Source organism: Mycteria americana, chromosome 5 (genome assembly GCF_035582795.1).
Source record: "Mycteria americana isolate JAX WOST 10 ecotype Jacksonville Zoo and Gardens chromosome 5, USCA_MyAme_1.0, whole genome shotgun sequence".
Lineage (NCBI taxonomy): Eukaryota > Metazoa > Chordata > Aves > Ciconiiformes > Ciconiidae > Mycteria > Mycteria americana.
Window position 1 is genome coordinate 42488776 of NC_134369.1, and position 20419 is coordinate 42509194.

The window sequence follows — 20419 nt, forward strand, 5'->3', positions numbered from 1 at the left end:
AGGATGAGAGAGAACTTTTATGCAAGGTTCAAGAAACGCTTGTCATAGTGGTGAAGGGGTAAAAATGAGTAACTCAAGATGTTTAGCTCATTGGATTTCTCCTGGAACAAGTTACCGAAATGGTGATTTTTGTAGAAACAGTGTCATACTGCACAACAGTGAAGTGGTAAGTTACTTTCTTAAATAGTTTTACATCCAAGTAAAGTGAAAAGAGCAAGATTTACAGAGTCGCACTAGGGAATTAGCCTTAATGTAAGTAGAGTTATGTTTCTTTTATAGCAGAGAAATGACTGATGAATTTTCTATGATTTAAATGGCTTGGATTTTTTTTCATTCCCTATTTCACTTGTGCACATAAATCCTTTGGCCTTTGGACCTAAAATTGTCTATGTCATTTTTCTTTCATGTTTGTTCACTGCACAAACGAGGGAATGACTATGGTACATTTAATAAAATATTAAATTCAAATTTTAGGAGATTGAAAAAGCAAACAGCTTTCAATTCCCAAATCATGAATATCAACATAGCAGCTTGCTTCACAGTGTCAAGGTTTGAGTTCAAAAAGCAGACAAAGATTCCCATCCCATGAATAAATTACTATTTAGAACGGAAAAAAGAAAAAGAGGAATGATCGTTGGGTTACCAGTTCAATAATCCCATATCATGCCATCATGTTTAAATTCAGAAAGTAGTAGTGATGTCCTTGAAGTAGGAATGCACTTTTGGTGCATGATCACTAATTATTACAACAATTCAAAGTATATTTGATAGCTTTAATTAAAAAAAAAAACAGATGAGATAAAAAAATATGAACAACTTCGTCACATGGGTATTCTTTAACCTACAATTTCAGATATTAATCAAAAATGCATTTAGTTTGCATGGTTTTTGTATTCTTGCAGCACTTGCACCTTCAATCTCCTTACTTGTTATTGTTTAGCTTCTCATCACTAGCAAGCACAGGGGAACTTCAGCTCAGAAGTCTGATCAAGCTGAGTGTTGGAGAAGTCTGAATCTCCTTGCTATAGACCAGATTTCTGCTTTTTCAGATCCTCCCCACATTGCAGTGATGCTACTTTGGCATCAAAATGAAATTTGTTCATTTGTTTCAAGTTTTCTTCATTCCAGCATGGAAATGAAGCAAAAAGAGGAATCAGATGTACCGGCAGATTTTGCCACAGGGAAGGATTTTCTAGTGCTGATTCCATATTGATCCAGAATGTTAAGTTTCAAAAACCTCAATTAAATGTTTCCTTACATTTCTTGCCAGTCCACTGTTGCTGCCTGACTGCTCATTTTCCACCCTCCTCAGCATAGGCAATGACACATTGGGTGATCTGAAGGAGCAACATAGTGAATTTGAACTACATACAGGCAGGGGGGCGAGTGACTTCTCTCATCTTAGGATGGATACCATGCATGTGGAAGATTGTCTTCAGGTGCATACAGGGAAGACGTAACTGGAACAACCCAGTATAAACCCAACCTAACAGCAAATGTTACTTTAATTCCTGTGTTAAAAGACTAAAGCCTGAATTTATTCCATCTAATTTTAAGACTCTAAGTGAGGTTCCTAAGTGAAATTCAGGCTGAGTCTAAACTGTCAGACGTGGTTGCACCAGCACTCTGTGCTGCATGAAGCCCCTCAGGCTTCACCATCGTTCCCCTTGCTCCTAGATCTGACTGGAAAGGAAACGTGAGCATGCAGGCAGGAGGGAAACATGGTGACATCCAGCCAGGACACTAAACTAAATAAGCGAAAGACCAAGACCTTGGGACATCTTACAGTGTCCACCTGCAGTTTGGACACAGCTTCACTTAACCTAGTCTTCCTTCATAGCCAAGAAAGAAAGAGGAGTACCTGGAAGAGTCATTCTGATCTGATCTGCCTCTGGTTCAACTCTTGGAAAATCTGCAACAGTAAAGGGAATTTGCCCTTTGCCTTTCAAAAGTGATTGTTAATGTTGATACAAGAACCGATGGTGCTTTCTTTCATCATAAAGTAAAACTAAATAGCAAAAATTTTTGTTTATCCATTTCAATCACTTTGTTTCAATGTACCTTGAAAAATATGCGTGTGTGTATGTGTATATATGTGTATATAGACAGATATCATGAAGATATAAATGTACCTATCTATAAAATATATCGTATCTATCTGTACAATATCTTAAATAGAATATAGAAGACTGTTCGGACATAATTACCTTTTAGCTAAAAATATGAGGAAGAAATTTTGGGGGTTCTAAGAGGGAAACAAGTCCTTTGGAAAACCTTACCTATGATAATATATTCTTTGACATTAAACATTTACTTCATGCAAGCATCACATTTATATTTTTAATATACAATCAAGATTATTTTTTTAAGATTTTGAATCATTCTAAGAAGAATTTGCATAGAATTTGCATTTCCTATTTTGTGGAAAACTAACCAGTCTGAAAATACAAGGTTTAGTGCAATATAAACTGTGGCTCTTAAGGTGCAGTCTCTGAATTGCAATGGCAATTGAAGCTTAATTTCAGGGAAGTATTGATTTTTTCTCACTTCTTGCTATAAACTGGCAAAGTGCCATGTCTTTCAATGGACAGTAGTAAACATGGAAGAAATTTTAGATGTTCCTAAACATTGCAATTTAAACATATGCAGTCAGATCAGAGGGGAAAAAAAATCCAACCCCAACTAATTTCATCTGAGTTTATTCCAGGCCTGCAACCTTCAATCTAGCCCAATCTCTCTGTTGCTTTGATAGGACCTGGCAACTAATGATTCTCTTCTCATAGCCAGCTGTATACCCCTACTTGGGTACTCACAAGCTCAAGGGCAAGGTCAAACAGAGAAGAATATATTGGAAGCATCCTGCACTTTCGTTATTCAGGACAGCATATGTCAGAACAGGGGTCTGCTGTGCAATACAGGCTCTCAAACAATGAAGTGAGGAAGAAAAAAATAATCAAATCAAACCAAAAAAGAAGTCCAAAATCACTTGTGATCTATACTCTTTTCCTTCATTACTTTATATTTTCTTTAATCTCTCCCTATTTCCCCCTTCCTCCTTATTTCTGAGAAGTGTTCACTCCTAAAAGAATGAGCATTGAAGAAAGCTGGATTTGTCTTTCAAATGAATCTTGTGAGGATTCAGTAATTGCTGCAAAAACAAATCATTATTAATTGATCTGTACGATACTACATGCTTTGGTACTTTCCTTTGTAGTTCTCTTGTTCTCTTGTTCTGCACCTACAGTTTAGTATTTTAAGGTCTCAACACCTACACCTTTTAATTTTGCCATGAAATGTTCTACAGCTTCACTTTTCTGTTATCGCTTTGTGTTTTGCAGGCAGAGTATTGATTTAATTTACAAGCATTCCAGTTTTCTATAGCTACAGTTCTTCATTTTGCATCCTTTTTATATGAATGTCTAAATCTCTAGAAAATTGAAATGCCACACTAGTAATACCTGCTTCTACTTAATATGTCAAAAATGTAGTTTTATAACTGAGTATAAAAAAGACATTCAGATTATTGACATTTAACTGTAAAGAATATGAGACTGCCATTATTTACAAGTGGTTTATTACTTTCTTTTATGAATAGGTTTAAAGAACTTTCTTAATTATATGCTGTATGAGTGCAAAAAAGCTTCTACTTATACATTTTAAATGCCCCTTTTTCTATATAATTACCTTTAAAGTAAGATGAGCATTGCTGCATTGCATTAAATTTATACTCTGATATGTTCTCTGAATGCGCTATAAATGCGGAGGTTCTTTCTTTCTTAATAGAATCTCACTTTTCTCATCTAGAGTTTCAATATTTCAGAGGTCTTTTCATTTGATTATACATGCAAACCACTTGGGAGACCTAATACACTTATCTAAAAATTACTCATTCCTGTATAACGAATTTAACAATCTCATCTACAGTGAACAAGACTTTCAAAACTGTTTCCAATTCCTCCACAGAATTGCTCTGTTTCTCTTGAATACAGATCCTGCCACCCAGCCAAACTGTAACCAATGCACTCTAAGGTTACAGGCAGATTAATGTTTATGTAAAATACAAAGTTTAAGCCGCCTCTGAGTATTTTACGTTTCCTGGCTTGCGGGGGTTGTGTACGGGGCTGATTCCTATGACTGACTTACGTTAAGCTGGAAAAAATACCACCAGGAGAATATTACTATCAAGGCCTGCTGTGGTGTCAGGTGGTCACAGCCATGCCCCTTCGTTCTGCCTCTGCTAAAGAGACTTCGAGGTGAGATGTCACCGGTTTCCCTCTTGTAGCAAGATGCCCAGATGAGACAGGCAGCCGTATGCAGGCAATGAGCAGTGTGATACCCAGCAGCTACTGGGAACGTCACCAGTTTAGTAAGGAAGGCAGCCTTCTGGTAGGATTGCAAAAAAAAACCCCAAACAACTAAGGTATTGAGTAGTTTTATTAAAGATTTGGGGAATTAATACAGTTTCAGATTAAAAGCAGTAAATACAATCATTACAAAGCTGTCTTATTATTACCTATGTTTAACTGGCCAGGTATATGTAGACTCATTTTTGCCACCCTTGTTTTGAGAAATATTTTCTGTCCCCAGTATTACTGAACGTACACGCTGTGTAAGATCCTCCGCAGAGTAAGCAGAATTATATCACAAACCAATGAAAGTCAAACTGTGAGGAAAGCGTGGGTGACTACAGTTAAGGTCTGCAAACCCTGGAACAGAAAACTAGAAGCCAAGTGCTGAAGAATAAAACATGTTAACTAATGGAATCTTAGAATATTTCCCACCAAAGTACCACAGAAGTAGGAAAGCATTTCCAGGGAGTCTAATTCAATAGAAATGTAGATTTAAGCAGGTAATATGGCTAAGGCAAAAATCTTAAGCTAGTTCCAGACTGCAAAAAGGGTAAGAATGGCTAAATGTAAAAAGCCTGGGGCAGGAAATTGTTTGGGGCTCAAAATATGGAAAGCGGGAAATAATAACAATCTAATTGACATTCCTATGTCCAATTTTTCTGTCTCACAGAATATGGCATTATTCTTAAATGCCAGTGTTCCTAGGGTCCCCAGTTTATGTGAGATATCTTTTTCTTCTTTTGAATCTTTCATTGGAAAAAACAGTTTGCAAACTTCATCTGATGAAAAAAAATCTTAAAATATTTTAAAAGCATATCCTATGAGATGTAAGTAAAATAAAGAAAGTTAATAGTCAATCAAAGTATTTTATTTATATAGATAGTTGTATCATGTATGTATAGTTTTACTTCATTATTTTAAGAGATTATAATTATATGCTGTGATTCATAATTTTGGAAAAGACTAGCTGATCTCATACAGTGTTGATCTCATACAGTGTAGTAGAGTTTATCTCATACACTCACACAGTGTCGTAGTGTTTGTGTCTCGTACACAAACACTACTACTAAAGTCCAAAATTAAGAAAGTACCCATATTTGCCTTCAGAAAAATACATGTGTATAAAAAGATATAACATGAGGATCACTTGTATTTCATATTTCCAAACTTATCAAATAAAATTAAGCCATGAATAGGGACAGGATAATGATGAAAAGTTCAAGTCCAGGACAGAAAAGAGAAAAGGGGAAGGCACACTAATCAGCTCTCAACAATTTTATGACTCCTTTTGAAGCCATTGAATACTGTACTCGGAATATCATTTTGGCGTTCTATATTTTGCTAGCTACTTCAAAAACAAATTTTGCTTATTGACAGAAAGTTTAAAACAGATAAAACTGGATACCACCATGTATGCTGCTAATAGGTTCTTCTACATTCTCTGTAGCAAGTTTCAAACGTATTGAAACCACAGTATATGGAATTAGATCTTCTCTTCCAGTTACCCCATGCCTCCAGGTTCCAGCTACTATCTTTGCTACTGCTCTATTATTTCTCCAGGATTTTTTCCCTTGTGTTATATTACATGCTAATAGCACAATTGTTGTTTCCCATGCCAAATATACTGTCTTCAGTAAATTGTAAGAATGTAAATTGTTCATATTTGCCTCTGTAAAATAATAAATGCTTGTTTAGCAAAATCAAAGTCAGTGGTAATAGTTTAGAAGTGTTCAACAAGATAAAGGTTTAACTTCTAATCTATGAATATATATATTCTATAGGAGAACATAATCACTTTCATCAGAAAGTTTCATAGAAAGGCAAATGTTCTGTTAAATAATTTAGAAAAATATCATCCTCAGACAACAGCCCAGTCTCTGGTCTCCAAGAGCCTATCAGCCAGCATTGGAGTTGCTCAACATTCCACATGATACAGGATTTCCCACATTCAGCTCCTTTATCTCTTGTAAAAAACATGTGGAACGTGATTTTTTATTTTCATTTTTTACAGATAGCTGGACACTTTTCTTGAAAATAACGCTTCATGTTCAATGGATCTATAAGTGGATGCATTGGATCCATTGTACACATGCCATCTGACTTACCCCTACAAGCACAGACTGCTTTGTCCTCAACATCCATACGAACATCAGGGTACATTCACAACAATGATTGCTCTGAGTTTTCAACACTCTGTATATAGTGTGCTGCATGGGAGAGTTCATGGTCTTAAATGGGTTTGTGTATTATGAAACATGGTATTCTCTTCTACGGTGCCTAACTCTTCCTTCCCATTCCTTTTATTAAAAGTCTAGCTGGTCAAAAATAGGTGTCTTCATGCTTAACACACTGAAGCCTACTTCCTGTGGTATCTCGTGTCTTCAAGGTACTCGAACTGCTCGGTGTGCCTAAAAGATAACTGAATCATTCTGGCAAAATTTCACTGTCTGACACCATGATTATTTATTTATTATTATTTTTTATCATCCTGCATGCAGGAGACAGAGCTTTTTCAACACCCACCTCAAGACAATGACTGTGATTCTCAGGAATGATCCCATGTTTGTCACCTTCAGATCCAATTGCAACATCCATCTTATTGCAGTTTAGTTCCCCAGCATAATTGCACAACGATCTTACCCAGCTGTATATGATCTGTAAAAAAAAAAAAATTGCAATGCACACAATAATTTCCCTTGGAGAAAGGACAAGAAGGCAGGAGTATCAGACTAGACTGGACTACCCCTTCTATTCTAAAAACAAGCCTAGGGCCCAAAGCCAATGACCATGCTTGTAGTAAGAATCAGTATTATGAAGTTCAGCATGGTTCAATAATGAACTTAGTATGTCATTTTGGTATGCTAAAAAAATAAATTATATTACCATTAACGATACTATGAAAAACATCACTTAGACATGGGACAGAACAGGAAAAACAACATCAGACAGGGAGTTGGTTTCCTCTCAGAGAAGCATCAGTGAGAACTGAAGGGAAAATGATCCCTATCCAAACCGCATTTCAGCAAACCTCAACTGTAGTTCTTTTTTCACCTAAAGAACACGGAGACACCCTACCCCTTTCACATTTTTAGAGAAGCTGCTGTTAATCTTTTTCAAATGAAAAAAAGATTTGTTCCATTTCCTCCCAAAGAGCTAGGATGAAGTGGGTCTGCTTTGTCTGAAGGGCTAACTTTACTGTTCTGAAAAAATAAAAATCCCTTAAATGAATGAAGAGAGTAAAAAGATGCCTCAAAATAGAAGACTGATTGCAATTGTAACTATGTAGAAATTATCGGTCTATATTAGACTCTCTGATGTAGAGCTATAACCTGAGAAAGCACATGTTTTCCCCAAGGAAATGACTGTAGTCCTTTACTTACCTACCAATTTTTTCAGTGCTCTTCCTTCAGTCGTTTTTTTAAGTTCTGATGCTATTAAAAATTCATGACATTTTACACTATGAAATAATTAATTGCACTGGTTGATTTACCATTATCCTGTGGTTTTGGTGTTTTCTTTTAAGTAGAAAAGAATTATTTCTTGGTGACATCTGGATGGGAAAAAAGGACTATTAATGGGTGAATGAATGTCACTTGGTTGAGGGTAAAACAGATGATCCAATCATTTCTAAACGGACTACTTTCTGTTCTGAGAAAGTGCTAACAGAACTAAATAGAGATGATCGGAAAAATGAAAGAAGAGTACATATTGGATACTTTCGACTTGCCTACAGCACATTGTACTTTTGAATTTATGGCAATTTGTGATAAGCTAGGATCCCTTCACATTAAAAAAAAAAAGTTAAAATTATCAGTATATTCTAGAAGATATACTGGAAATTTCAACAAATGAGCTGCAGTCAGAAAAAAGTATAGAAAAGCTGTTGATATTAAAGGAAATGATTCTATAAAAGGTAGAGAAATAGATACACTGCAAGTGTTCAGGACAGGAAAAAAGTTTGATAGTATATGAGTACTTACAAAATGAAAATGACAGATTCTAGTAGGAAAGGGCTAAAATAACTGAGGACTAAAAAAAATTTTTAAAAAAACCCTGCAATTGAGTTTAAAGGACTTGTAATAAACAATGCAAGTGCAAAAATTTCACACTTATAACCAATTAATGCAATAGAAGCTTTAAAATATTTTATAAATACTTTATTTGTGTGTTTATTTGTGCTTTGTTTGTAGCACTATTTGTGCCTATTTGTGACTAAGAGCTCAAAAGCACTGGATGATAGATTATACTCAGTTTAACATACTTCTAGGGCACTTGTGCAGGCAGCCATGCTTCCTTCCACCTCTCATGCTCCATCTCACTCTGTATGATCTACATGGGTAGCCCCACTATTTCTATCCAAGAAAGTGACCATGTTCAGGCCACAGTAGCTGAACCATCTTTGTATTCCAGTCTCACTGGTCACACAACTAACGTGGAAGACTGTTGTTCAGATGCTCATACTGTCCCTACTAGACTTTCCCAAGGTAGACAACAAATGTGTCTCTGTTGCCACTTTTCCAGCTGATGAAAGCGTACCAAAACCCAAATTTTATGCCTACATGATGTTAAACAGCCTTATGCCCAGTTTTCTACACAGTTCTTGTAAAATGTATTCTGAGTTAATAAATCAATACAAAGTATCTATTTTAATGAGACAATCACGGGAACACAAAATTAGTGGTTGCATTCAATAGTAGCAAAGTGTAAGAACTGAGATGCTTATGCAACGTTCATTAGGTCTCCTTGTGGCTAAGTTTTGATACTATCATTAATTAGAAAATCATTCTGTTTTTAATGGGATTCTTGGCTGGCCAATACACAGGACTGATAAACCAGTAAGACATCACTGTCTATAAAAGACTCTTCCCTTGGAAACCATAGCTCAGTGACTGAAGGAAGAGCAGAAAGAAAAGGGAGGATCTATGAGGTAAGGCCACTAAATATTGCCATGGAAAATTATAATCTGCCTTCCCTCCAGGCTCAGGAAACAGAAGAATCATACCTTCTCATGTCCTTTGGATGTACAAATAGTCTTTTACTACACCTTTTAATGTGCTAATATATACAAAGTATATCTGCACTGCGCAATGGTGTTTGGTGCTCGGGTTCTGAAAGCTCTACTGTAACAGGCCATGCTAACGCTCAGCATATACTTGCTCTTGCTTTCATACACTGGCTACCTTTCCTAGGCTAGAAAGTTCCCTACAAGCTTGCATGTCTTCTTGTACAAAAGAGATTTGTTATGCATAAAAGGTGTAGAAGAATGCTCACTGTCCCTATGGCTACAGGACAGGAAGAGGAAGAGATGGTGTCTCTGAAGCTTCAGTGCTGTGGGATATTCTTGCCAATGTTTCTAAAGAAAAAGCAAGCATGTCATTAGCAACATTTTGGTTTTCTGTTGTTTTTTTTTTAATTAAAATATTACAGCTTGAATCTTATTTAGAACAACAAAGAGTCCAAGGAAAGCATACTTGAACGTTAAGAAATTGTGGGATTTGAGCATCTTTCTTTGTAAGTATTGCTATAGTTCGGTAATATATTTTAATCTAAATCACTTGAAAAACTGCCCACAGTACAGTTAATGGATTTAATTACAAATAATACTGTTCTGACCTTTCTCCATCTAGATGTAGACATTTCACCCTCTAGCAACTGTGTTTTTAAAATTCACTGATGACGTATTGTTATTAATAGACAAAAGGCCATTGATGATATCCACAGATCTAAAGCTTTTGATTTAATCATCATGTTCCCTTGATTAAAGAAACTGCTATTCTTTGGTCAGTTATTCCTACTGTTATCTTGGGTTGATTTTCATGGGCCATTGTAAAAACATTAGAGAGACAAATTCTAATAAAACTGGTACATTTGTGTGTTATTTGAAAATGTTGATTGACCCTTATTTGTGCTAGAAAAACAAACCATTCAATAAGAAACAACCCTCTGAATTGAATACAGAGGCTTGGGAATCTCTGTTTTGCCATAGATCAGTTTGGCAGAACAGATCTATACAACCCTGTGTTTCAGCAGAGGTTAATGGTACCTCGGGGCTGCTGTAAATGATGCCAAGTAAATACATTTCTGAAAGAACTATACGTTAGCTGAATGTTGTTGTGCACTATTTATACTAACAGCATGACGTCTGTGCTATGACTGATTGGCATGGGTCTGTCAGAAAACAGCTTGAGCTTTGTCTCAGGAAAAGGTCTTTCCACTTGGACTAGGCACTATGCAGGAAGCCCTGGATGTGCCTGTACCTCCCAAAGCTCTTAATGCAGCAGCCTAGTGCACCTGAAAGGAAAAGGTTTTACCCTCTCTGTGTAGCAGCTCAGCTGGGTCCTTCAGGACCAAGAGGCCCTATCTGAGGACGTTTTTAATCCTGTGCTGGCCTGTTAGGGTCACCTGTGCAACATGGAAGGAGGTCTGTGCTTGATCAAGCCTACCAGCTTTCTTTATTGCCTTAAATACCAGAAGCCAAAACACAATGAAAAAAATCTTGTCAGCAGATTTCAGAAAATTTCTAAAAACCACCCATGGACTTTATTCCCTCTAAGACAGTGACAGAAATCCAAATGACATCAATGAAGCCAGTAGCTTTTCTGTAACTAGTTATGTGACACTATGCCAAGCAACCTACAGGTTGTAATCCCAGCTGAAAGTTACATTTGCATCCTACCTGTTTACATGAGCCTATTTTCCAATGAAATCTCTGACTGTGCAAATACATTATTTTTGCTTTGAAAAGCTCAGTAAGACTTTACAAGCTTACTCACTTACTCTTACTGAGTTAAACTACATCTGATTCAAAAGTCTTGTTCTTCCTGTTATGAACTGACACTCCATTTCACGTATCTTGAAAACACCTCTGAATCAAGAGAGTTTAGTCACGTGGATTTATTTAATATATTGCATGTTTAGAATCCCGCAGCTTTATTTTTGCTGTGTTTGCTCCTACATCCTGCAACTGACCCTATATCCTTCCAAAGAGAAATTATTTACTTTCAGTTGCACTAAAATATGATCTATAATTATAATTCTACTTTAAAGGAGTTATCTATACGTATACAAGGTGTATACAAGGTGGGTGTGGGGGTGGGTGGGTGTGTATGGACTTCGTCCTTGACAAAAGATTCCTGAAGTAGTTGTGTTCTTGCAGATTTCCCTTGGAGATAATCGCACCACTTCAGGACATAATAGTCACCAGCTGGAATACAACCTACTTCAAATAGAGAATTTGAAAGAAATATACAGACTGTTGTCCTAATAGCGAAATACTCAGTGGCCATGAAATGCAAACACTAACCTGACTGCTTATTTGCCATAGTATACATCGTTATTTTATCTGCTAGCTAGCTCCAGAAGAGGAAAGTGACCTCGTCATGAGATTCATAGACTCACAGAAATTAAAACTATGAATGAATAATGAGACCATCTAAGCTCTCTCACTCCAAAGCTAGATTACTTCTCAGTACATATCTTTGGTAATGCAGCCAAACTTGTTCATATTTCCCAGATGATGAAACCTTTACTGATGTTTTTCAAGTGGCTTTGCTGTCTAATAGACAGCCTTTAGAAGGTTGTTTTCTAGCCTTTAGAAGGGTTTTAAACACTCAGTTTAAATTTTCCTGTACTTTATTTCTTCTTTCTTATGAATATGTACCCTAAAAGTGCTTCCTTAAAAGGATTCCCTTCTACATATGTGAAAACTGTTACCATGTCATTCTTACTCACTGTTTAATCAAACTAGATGTATTCAGCTTCAAAATTAGTCCCAGATGATTTTTCCCATTGATCAAAGTGGATTATCTCTTCTAGAGCTGGCTTAAAACTTGAAAGTTTTACACAAATTTTTCTTCAGTAAATTTGCCACTTGTTTCCCTATGAAAAACACTTATCCAGGTTAGTAGTGACTGAAATTCATTATCATATAATGGCAGCTGGTATTATTACAGATTTCTTTCCCCTGTGGCATATGTTTTCAATACTGCTATTTATGATACAGCTTGAATGCGCTAACAGATAGTCAAAATCACGCAGCAAGCGTGCAAGGTTCTGAGCCAGACGCAAATTTAAAATAAAGAAAGCATTTCAGTGTCAGTGCCATGATTCAAATGTTCTTTTCTCAGCCAAGACGGACTCATAACTAGCATATTTTGTTATCATGCCTTTAAAAGATGTGTTTTTCTCTCACTCCAACTCTATCAAAAATCTTTCTTAGTGGAATTTTCAAAGTACTTATATGAATTAGGAATACAAGTTCCATTAATTTTCCATTAAAATCTATTTTGTTTCTGAGAGACAATTTATTTTGGATATTTACTTTTTTTTTTTAAATTAGCCCTTATATGCATTGCATTATTGATCCATCTGACTCATTGCCTGTCAGTCCCCCCACTCCTCATAACTTCCAAAACTGTTAGCCAATTTCAGCCAAATATAAGAATTAGATCAAAGCCTTAAAAAGAAGTCTCACAAGTTTCATTTGAATTTGGTGGCTGGATAGAGGACACAGAGCCAGACTGATGTCCCACTAGGAATAAAGCATCAGTCACAGCTCAGCAGTTAAATTTTTTGATTGACCTCTTGCTGTCCAGTCAACGGGTATTCTGCCAGCATGTCAGTGCAAAAGTAGCTCTGAACTACTGAGAGTGTGTAATGTCTTCTGCACAGCTGATATCTGCAGACACGAAAGACAGCTGAGGGGACTGGAAAGGGAAGTCTAACGGAGTTGGGCGTAAAGCTCAGCTTAAATGGACAAAGCTGCTGCAATAGGGCAAAGGAAGGGATGTAAGAATATCAAATACAAATCCTCAAAAGATCACTTCATTAGCTCTACTGTTCTCAGAACAATTTGTTTTATTATTTCTATTAAGACAACAGAAACCAAAACACAACCAAGGAACCATGACAATAAAATGACTCCTTATTACAATGAATTGTGAACACCAACAGAAACAGAAAATAAGCTCAGTATCTAAAAGAAAAAGCATTCTCTTTTTAGATTGTATAGCTTGAAAACAGCCAGCTAAGTGATCACACTATAGAATTTTGCAGAGGAGCTTGAAGGAGATACAGAGCTACATGATATTGCAGTTAGTGTGATAGCATCTGAGGAGTCCCTCGCAGCAGCCTGCTGCACTCAGCACAATGCATGCACATGGAGAAAACAAATATTTTCTACTTCCCATGTGATTTTGTTTTCACCCATCTTCTTTATGTCTCCTCCATCTGTACATAAGGATAATTCCATGGGCTGAAGAGGAAAACCTCATTGACAGCAAACACCTAAAAAACCCACTACGCTTAAGTCAGTTCCCTGTAACAGCTATTCCAGTGACAAATTTGTTAGTTTTTTAGTGGCATAGGGATAAGATGACTGTGTGATGGACCCCAGAGTAGTCCCAGTAGTATTCTGTCAACTTGCTGTCAATTTTCACTCCTTCTCATGCCACCAGTGTCAAGCTTGTAAAACCGGATGCTATGTTACTGATGCAGTGAGATCAAGTTGCATTGATATTGCAGAGGTAAATTTGTGAGTAATTAGAGAATGTTGGACTGCTGGGCTCCTGACTGGTACTATCTTGGGCAGTAAATTTATCTCAGAGCAAAACTAAAAAAAAAATTGGTTTGGCTAGTTGTTTGGTTGGCTGATTTGAAAGAAAAAGAAAATGGGAAAAGGAAAAAGGGGAAAAAAAGGAAAAAAGGAAAAAAGAAAAAGGAAAAAAGGAAAAAAGAAAAGAAGAGGAAAAAAGGAAAAAGGAAGGGAAAGGAAGAGGGGGGGAGAGAAGGAGAGGGAGAGGGAGAGGGAGAGGGAGAGGGAGAGGGAGAGGGAGAGGGAGAGGGAGAGGGAGAGGGAGAGGGAGAGGGAAAGAAGTTTGTTTCAGTCCAGAGAATAAAAAAGGAAAACTTAAAAGTTTTAGAAATAAGACCCCTTAAAAGCCCCCAGGAGTTCATACTATACATTGTTGGCTTTTTTTAATATAGTAAGACATAATACAATCACTCAGTCAAGAAACTATTTTGAGAGATCCTTTTCAAAACTTTTTTTTTTTAATTTTGGATAAGTATGGAGAAATTTATCCAAACACCAAAAAATGATAAATCAAGCATCATCCCTCTCCCCCCTAAATGTCATGAGATTGCTTAGAAACAAGTGATTTTCAGAAAACAGCATAATTTGAATCTTCATTTATGTTTTCTGGGAGTTTGGGAAACCTTTTTACTAGCAAACTAGAAACCCCCTTATTTTTTAACGTTAGAGTCCCGCTTTGTAAAGAGCAGGGAGATGGTCTTTATGACATTAGGGACCAGAATTGCAGCCAGCACCAAGTATCCCTCAGGTTTGTGGTGAGGTTGTGAGAAATCCATTCTTGGGAATCTTTCACTGCTGCATTGGTTCACAAATATCTCATTAGCTTCCCTTCGTCCTCTGTGTTTCGAGGGTATCAATAATTCAGTAGGAGCCTATACCAGCAAGACATTATTCCTAATCCAAAAGGTTATGAAAGTCAACTGTAGGGGACCAACCTCCTCCTAACCTCCTCCAACCGCTGTTGCAACGTACCATGTGAGCTCTAAACAGTGCCTTTTCCCCAAAACTGGGGGTCTAGGCAGACCCTCCTCCCCTTCAGCCATGGGATAACAGCATGGGCGGCACAGGTGCGGGCTGGTACACAGCCTTGTCCTTACCTGATAGAGAGGAAACATTTTCTCCATTTTGTGTTGCTTCACTGCTATACAGAAATGAAAGAAATGGCAGACTAGTTTCAGATAGTATTGAAAAATCAGCACTGTACGACCTTATTCAAAGTACTTCCCTTAAAAACTTCCCAGGAATAAGAATGCTCCATACTCAATAGAAAATAGCTACAGCTTGGTCATAACTGAGGAAACGCAGTAGAGAACTGTTTGCGATAAAGCAAAAGATCTCTTTTTTTTGCCTTTCGTGACTCCTTCCTTTTGTGCTCTGGAGGTTCTTAATGAAAAATGTGCACTCAAAAGATACATATGAGCTTTTTACAGTCTAGCATGAGCAAAGAAGCAGCTATTCATAGAGGCAAATGCCCAGCAGCTTATTGGAAATACTGTTCCTGCTGATAGCAGAGCGGCATTTGGAACAGGGAGTTTGTGTTTCGGACAAAGCATTTTTTACAGTTACTATGTGATGTGACAAGAAGAGAATACAAAGAAAAGCAATGAGAGGGAGCAAGGACAGAGCTGATGTGGTTTCATCAGAATTACTATAATTACAAAAGTTTTCAGCAGTACTGTGTATGTGGGTGCACAGTTCTTTACTGAATACTTGAAATATATCACCTGCACCCCTGAGAATGCTGACAGCAAATTCAGTATGGGCAGGAAGGTGTGGGGACCTGATGCCACGGCTAGTCAGGCTGTGATGCTCCCCGATCATCACGGTTTCTTCCTCTGCTATAGTGCATCGTGTTCCAACTCCCTAAGTGGAGTCAAACCACCCAAAGTCACTTTCAGAAATGGGTCCACAGCAAAGCAATTAGATCCCAGCAACAGTTTTGTTGGCTCCAGTAGACTTAAAGCTGGGTAGGTGTTTTACTGCTCTCTGGATCCAGACCCAGTTCTCATATTCAGGCTTAAAGATGCCGCAAAACATTTCCAGAGAACGCTTCTCTGTTTTTTAAAAATGTGTTTAGCCAAAGAAACATAATTAAGAAAGTATGTTTGGACTTCACTTAGTTCTTTACTAGATTTCAAGGAAAAGCAAGCAAAAGAATTTTTCCGAGTCATCCAGAGCAATAGAAGCAGGGGAGACCACATTAAAACATTCTCATATTTCGATACTGCCCATAAAACTCCCCAAAAGGGGCAACTCCATTCACTAAAATGTTGTTCTTTCTTGCTTAAAGAAGCATTTGTTTAAGGGTAATGGAAAGCAAGCAATTCACTGGTGTGGCTTTATTTGCTTTCTGTTTTTTTTAAATACCCTTATTTACCTACATAGCTTTCGTGTCACAGGTGTGTTGAATTGTCACAGCAGCTAACAGAAGAGTCATCCTTGTCGTCAACTCACTTGATTCTGCCTTTGGTAAGTCCTACAATAAGCTAGTAACATGTCAACTGACTAATGCACCATGGAATAATTTTTTTTAAATAATTATAAGTTCTTTTTTTTTTTCTGTCCAAGCACTAAGGGTCTTGTATGCTGTTTCCATTAATGTAACTACTTATGCCATGAAATACCACTGAAATCAATGGGACTATTTATGGAGTCATTTGCTATTCAAAGGGCTTGATTCTCTGATTATTTATTCTGGGTTTTCACTAGTGTTACTCTGCTTACTTGAACAGAGTTACTTCTATTTTAGCTGATGCAAAAGAGACTACAGTCAAAGGTGACAGAGTCTGGCACTAAATCGCTTTGTAAATAGTTTCTTCAAAATAAAGAAAAATAATATCTTGGGATAAGTGCACATCATGGTTTAACAAAAAGCCCAGTCTGGATTTTGCATGTTCAGTGGGATATTCCAAACAAAAATGAATGCTCAGAAAAAAATAAAAAAAAAAAAATGTGTAGCATTTTTTTTGAAGCTCAAACACTCACTATGTGCTTGACAAATAGCATCTGTCTAGAATTAAATGTTGCCTCACTGATGTCATTAGGAGATCTTAAACAGAGATCAGATTTCATCCTAGGGAAACAGGCTTGCAAAGGCTTTTGTTAACAAAGTTCTTCATTTCATTATACAGAGGTGCCCAACTCATGGACCATTCCAGCATATTTCAATTATTTCACTGAGCCCACAATCTACTTCCAGCTACCTCCTTTCCCAAGCGCCTCAAAGAAGTGGATGGAGACCAAGCCACCGGTGAGATGGATAATCCTGATAGTTGCAACCTCCTATTTCACAGCCATCCTGACAATTTGGTCCTCTGCCCAAAACACAGGCGTCCTGATTGCCTGACAGGTACAAAGCTCATCCCCTTGCAGGGTGGGGTTCGCAATATCCCCTTTTTGACATTTCCAAGGCAGGCAGGGAGCAAGAAATTATCTACAACTGCCTGTGTATGAGCTATTGCAGGAAACAAAAAGGCTTCTAAGAAACATCAGACTGATTGTGCCTGCTTTGTACAGGCTCTGTGTAAATGTGTGCATACTTTCAGATTTTATACACATGTGAAGATCAGCTGTCCCGGGCATGCATGGTGGGTGGCATGCTGTGGCAGGAAGAATGGGCTCCACAGTCATAATTGGTAAGCTTCTGATGAGCTGACAGAGCACAGTACACATCATGCAGCACTTTTCACATTGCCAAGTTAACAGCTATCACCAGAGGTAGAATTTAAACTGCTGGAATAAACAAAGTCAAGGGGAAGTATCTTGCTGAAATGTCGCCTCCCACAGAGCTTGTGGAAAGCCATTACTATTGTAAAGATGCATATATGGGATTTCAAAATGCATATTGTGCCTTAAAAGATATACTTCAAGAATGCAAAACATACAGCAAGGGCAAACAATTATCTTTCCCATACTTTAAATAAGATTGCCATTTTTTATATGTTGGAAACTTCCCGGTAGCTTTCAGATGGTTTATTATTATACAAAGTAATCTGTCTAACTCAACTAAAATAGTTCACTTGAGAAAAAAAAAAAAGAAGTAATTTGTGGTTATAAACTTTATAGAGGTTTAACTTGTCTGCCTTACTTTGTCTGAAAGATAGGACTATAATCCCAGACAGCTACCAGGAGAATTAACTGGCTCACAAATTGGAAGCACTTTATCTAAGTGCCAAGTACACTATTGTCAGAGGTAGAGCTGCTCTAGCAATAACCCTGCACCCAAGTATCCCCAGAACTGTGGGTCTCAAGAACAAGTATCTTCCTCCTTTATTCTGTCCCTTCTTTCAGGACTGTAAACATAAAGATACCTCCAGCTACCACATTTCTCTTACGGCCTGTCTTTCCTGAGAGAACAGAGGACCCCTCCAGCCAGCCCAGCTGGCTCTGCTGGGCTTTGGAAAGGTGGACTGAAGGGCAGAGCCAGAAACCAAGCAACCTGTGCAACATCAGCCGTGTAGGTTCCCTGGGGGGTGCCTGATGCTCGAGTCCTGAGCAGGCTATGCTGCAAAAGGGAGGGCTGTGCTGCATGGAAGGATCTGCAGGGCTCGGATGGTGGCCCAGCTGAGTTTCATCTTTGGCCCTTTTCCCTGACCCTCAGGGCCAGGGCACAAGGCACACTGACAGCAGGTGCCTCTTGGTGCTGGTGGGACCTTGTTGGGGGGGCAGCCCCAACCACAGAACAGATAGGAAGATGTTGAAGGCTCTGAATCCAGCTAATACTGTCTGATTTATTGTTTATGGGCACTGAACAAAGACTAGGTAGCTAGGGAAAAGGGCAGCACGTTGCTATCCCCAAAAGAGAAAAGAGACTGGAGACTGCATGTTTCACAGAGGATTTTGTAGGCTCATACAAAAACCGCATTTCCAAAAATAACAGCTGTAGGGACTGATGAGGTGCCCTGTCCTCTCCAGGATTTTTTCACTCTTGCCCTGGCAAATCCAGCAGCGAGGTGCCTTGGTCCATAAGAAGTGTCAGCCTTACCTGTGGAGCAGCTAGAGGGGGTGGGAATGAGTGAAGAAAGGGATGGTTGCAGAAGCGTGGGTTGCTGGTCAGAGGGCTTCCAGCCCCGCCCTCAGCCCGGAGCAGACCCCCGGCCCCGGCCTCGGCCCGGGGCAGCTCCGGCGCGGCGTCCCCGTGGCGGGGAGGTGCCGGCTGCTCCGTGTGAGCGGGACAAACCGGCCCGTCACGCAACTCGCTGCAGAGCGTTTGCTGGCGACCTCGGCCGTGCCAAGAGCCATTTATTTTCTTGCCCGTTGCTAGCACGGGTCGCCCAACCAGTGGCACTGTTGACGCAGTCGCTGGAGATAAAATAAATAGCTGGAATATGGGAAATGAAGCAATTCAAAGGAGACCAAGAGCCGGCAATAGGGAAGTGTTAGCTTGGTATCAAGCACTACTCTATTTGAAATCCTTGACACACACGGAAGAACTGTGTCTTTTTTTAATTCTCCTCTCCCCCGCACTTCTCTGTCCCCCTCGCTGAGGTGACCCTGATGTATGCGATATGTGCATGTGCATCACGACTGAAATCCCAGAGCGGCGTGTATTTCCCTGGCCCTGGCATCATTCCCCCTTGCACTGCGGGCTGGGGGAGGCAGCCACAGTGCTGCTAACAAATTAGAGAAGCTAACAAGCCTCAAAAGGGACAAAGGCAGGGCAGGAGGGGTTAAAGCAGCCCGCAGCCCTGCGCCGAGGAGGGGAGGCGATACCCAGCAACCCCAGCTGGGAGGGAGGAAAGGGGAGCCCGCAGGACCGGGGGGAGAGCAGGGCTGCCGGGGCCCTACCCTCGAGACACCCGCCCGGGTTCCTGCCCTCCTGGCTGCTTTGCTTTTTGCTTGCTCTTTATCCCCGATTTGAAGAGGAAAAAAAAATATTTTTTTATGAAGGGGGCAGACAAGTAAATGATTATTTTGCTTTTTGCTTGACTTGAGGGCTAGCGGCTAATCTGTTTTAGCCCTTTCGTTCGTTTGAATTAACGTCAGGAGGAAGAAACGCACCCGGGAAAATTAGACGGGAGAAGGATCGCCTTTTGCTAAAAACGTATTTTCGTTACTTTAATTTATTTGTGCTTATTTTTCCCACGTCAGTTCCCCGATTGTAAGGAAATATACCAAGTGTGAAATAAACGCTTCGACAAAGCAAATAACTGTTATTACTTCTACCCGTCCATGAATATAGTATAAAAATAATAATTGATCACATTACTTTTCATTTCCCTGCTTCCACTTGCTGAAGGACACGGTGCAACGAAAACCGCCAAGAGCGTTGAAGAACCGAGGCGTGCTTTGGGGCGAGGGTGGCCCTGCTCCGAGGCGGTGGTCCCGACGGATAGGGGTGATACAAGACCTCTTTCCCGCAGAAAAGCGCGGGAGAGCTCTCTGAGAAGTGTGCCAACGAAGAAACTGATTAAAAAAAGGAGGGCTGGGGAGATGGTCCCTAGGCTGATGGCGAGGTTTGAGCTTCCGCCCAGGGGCG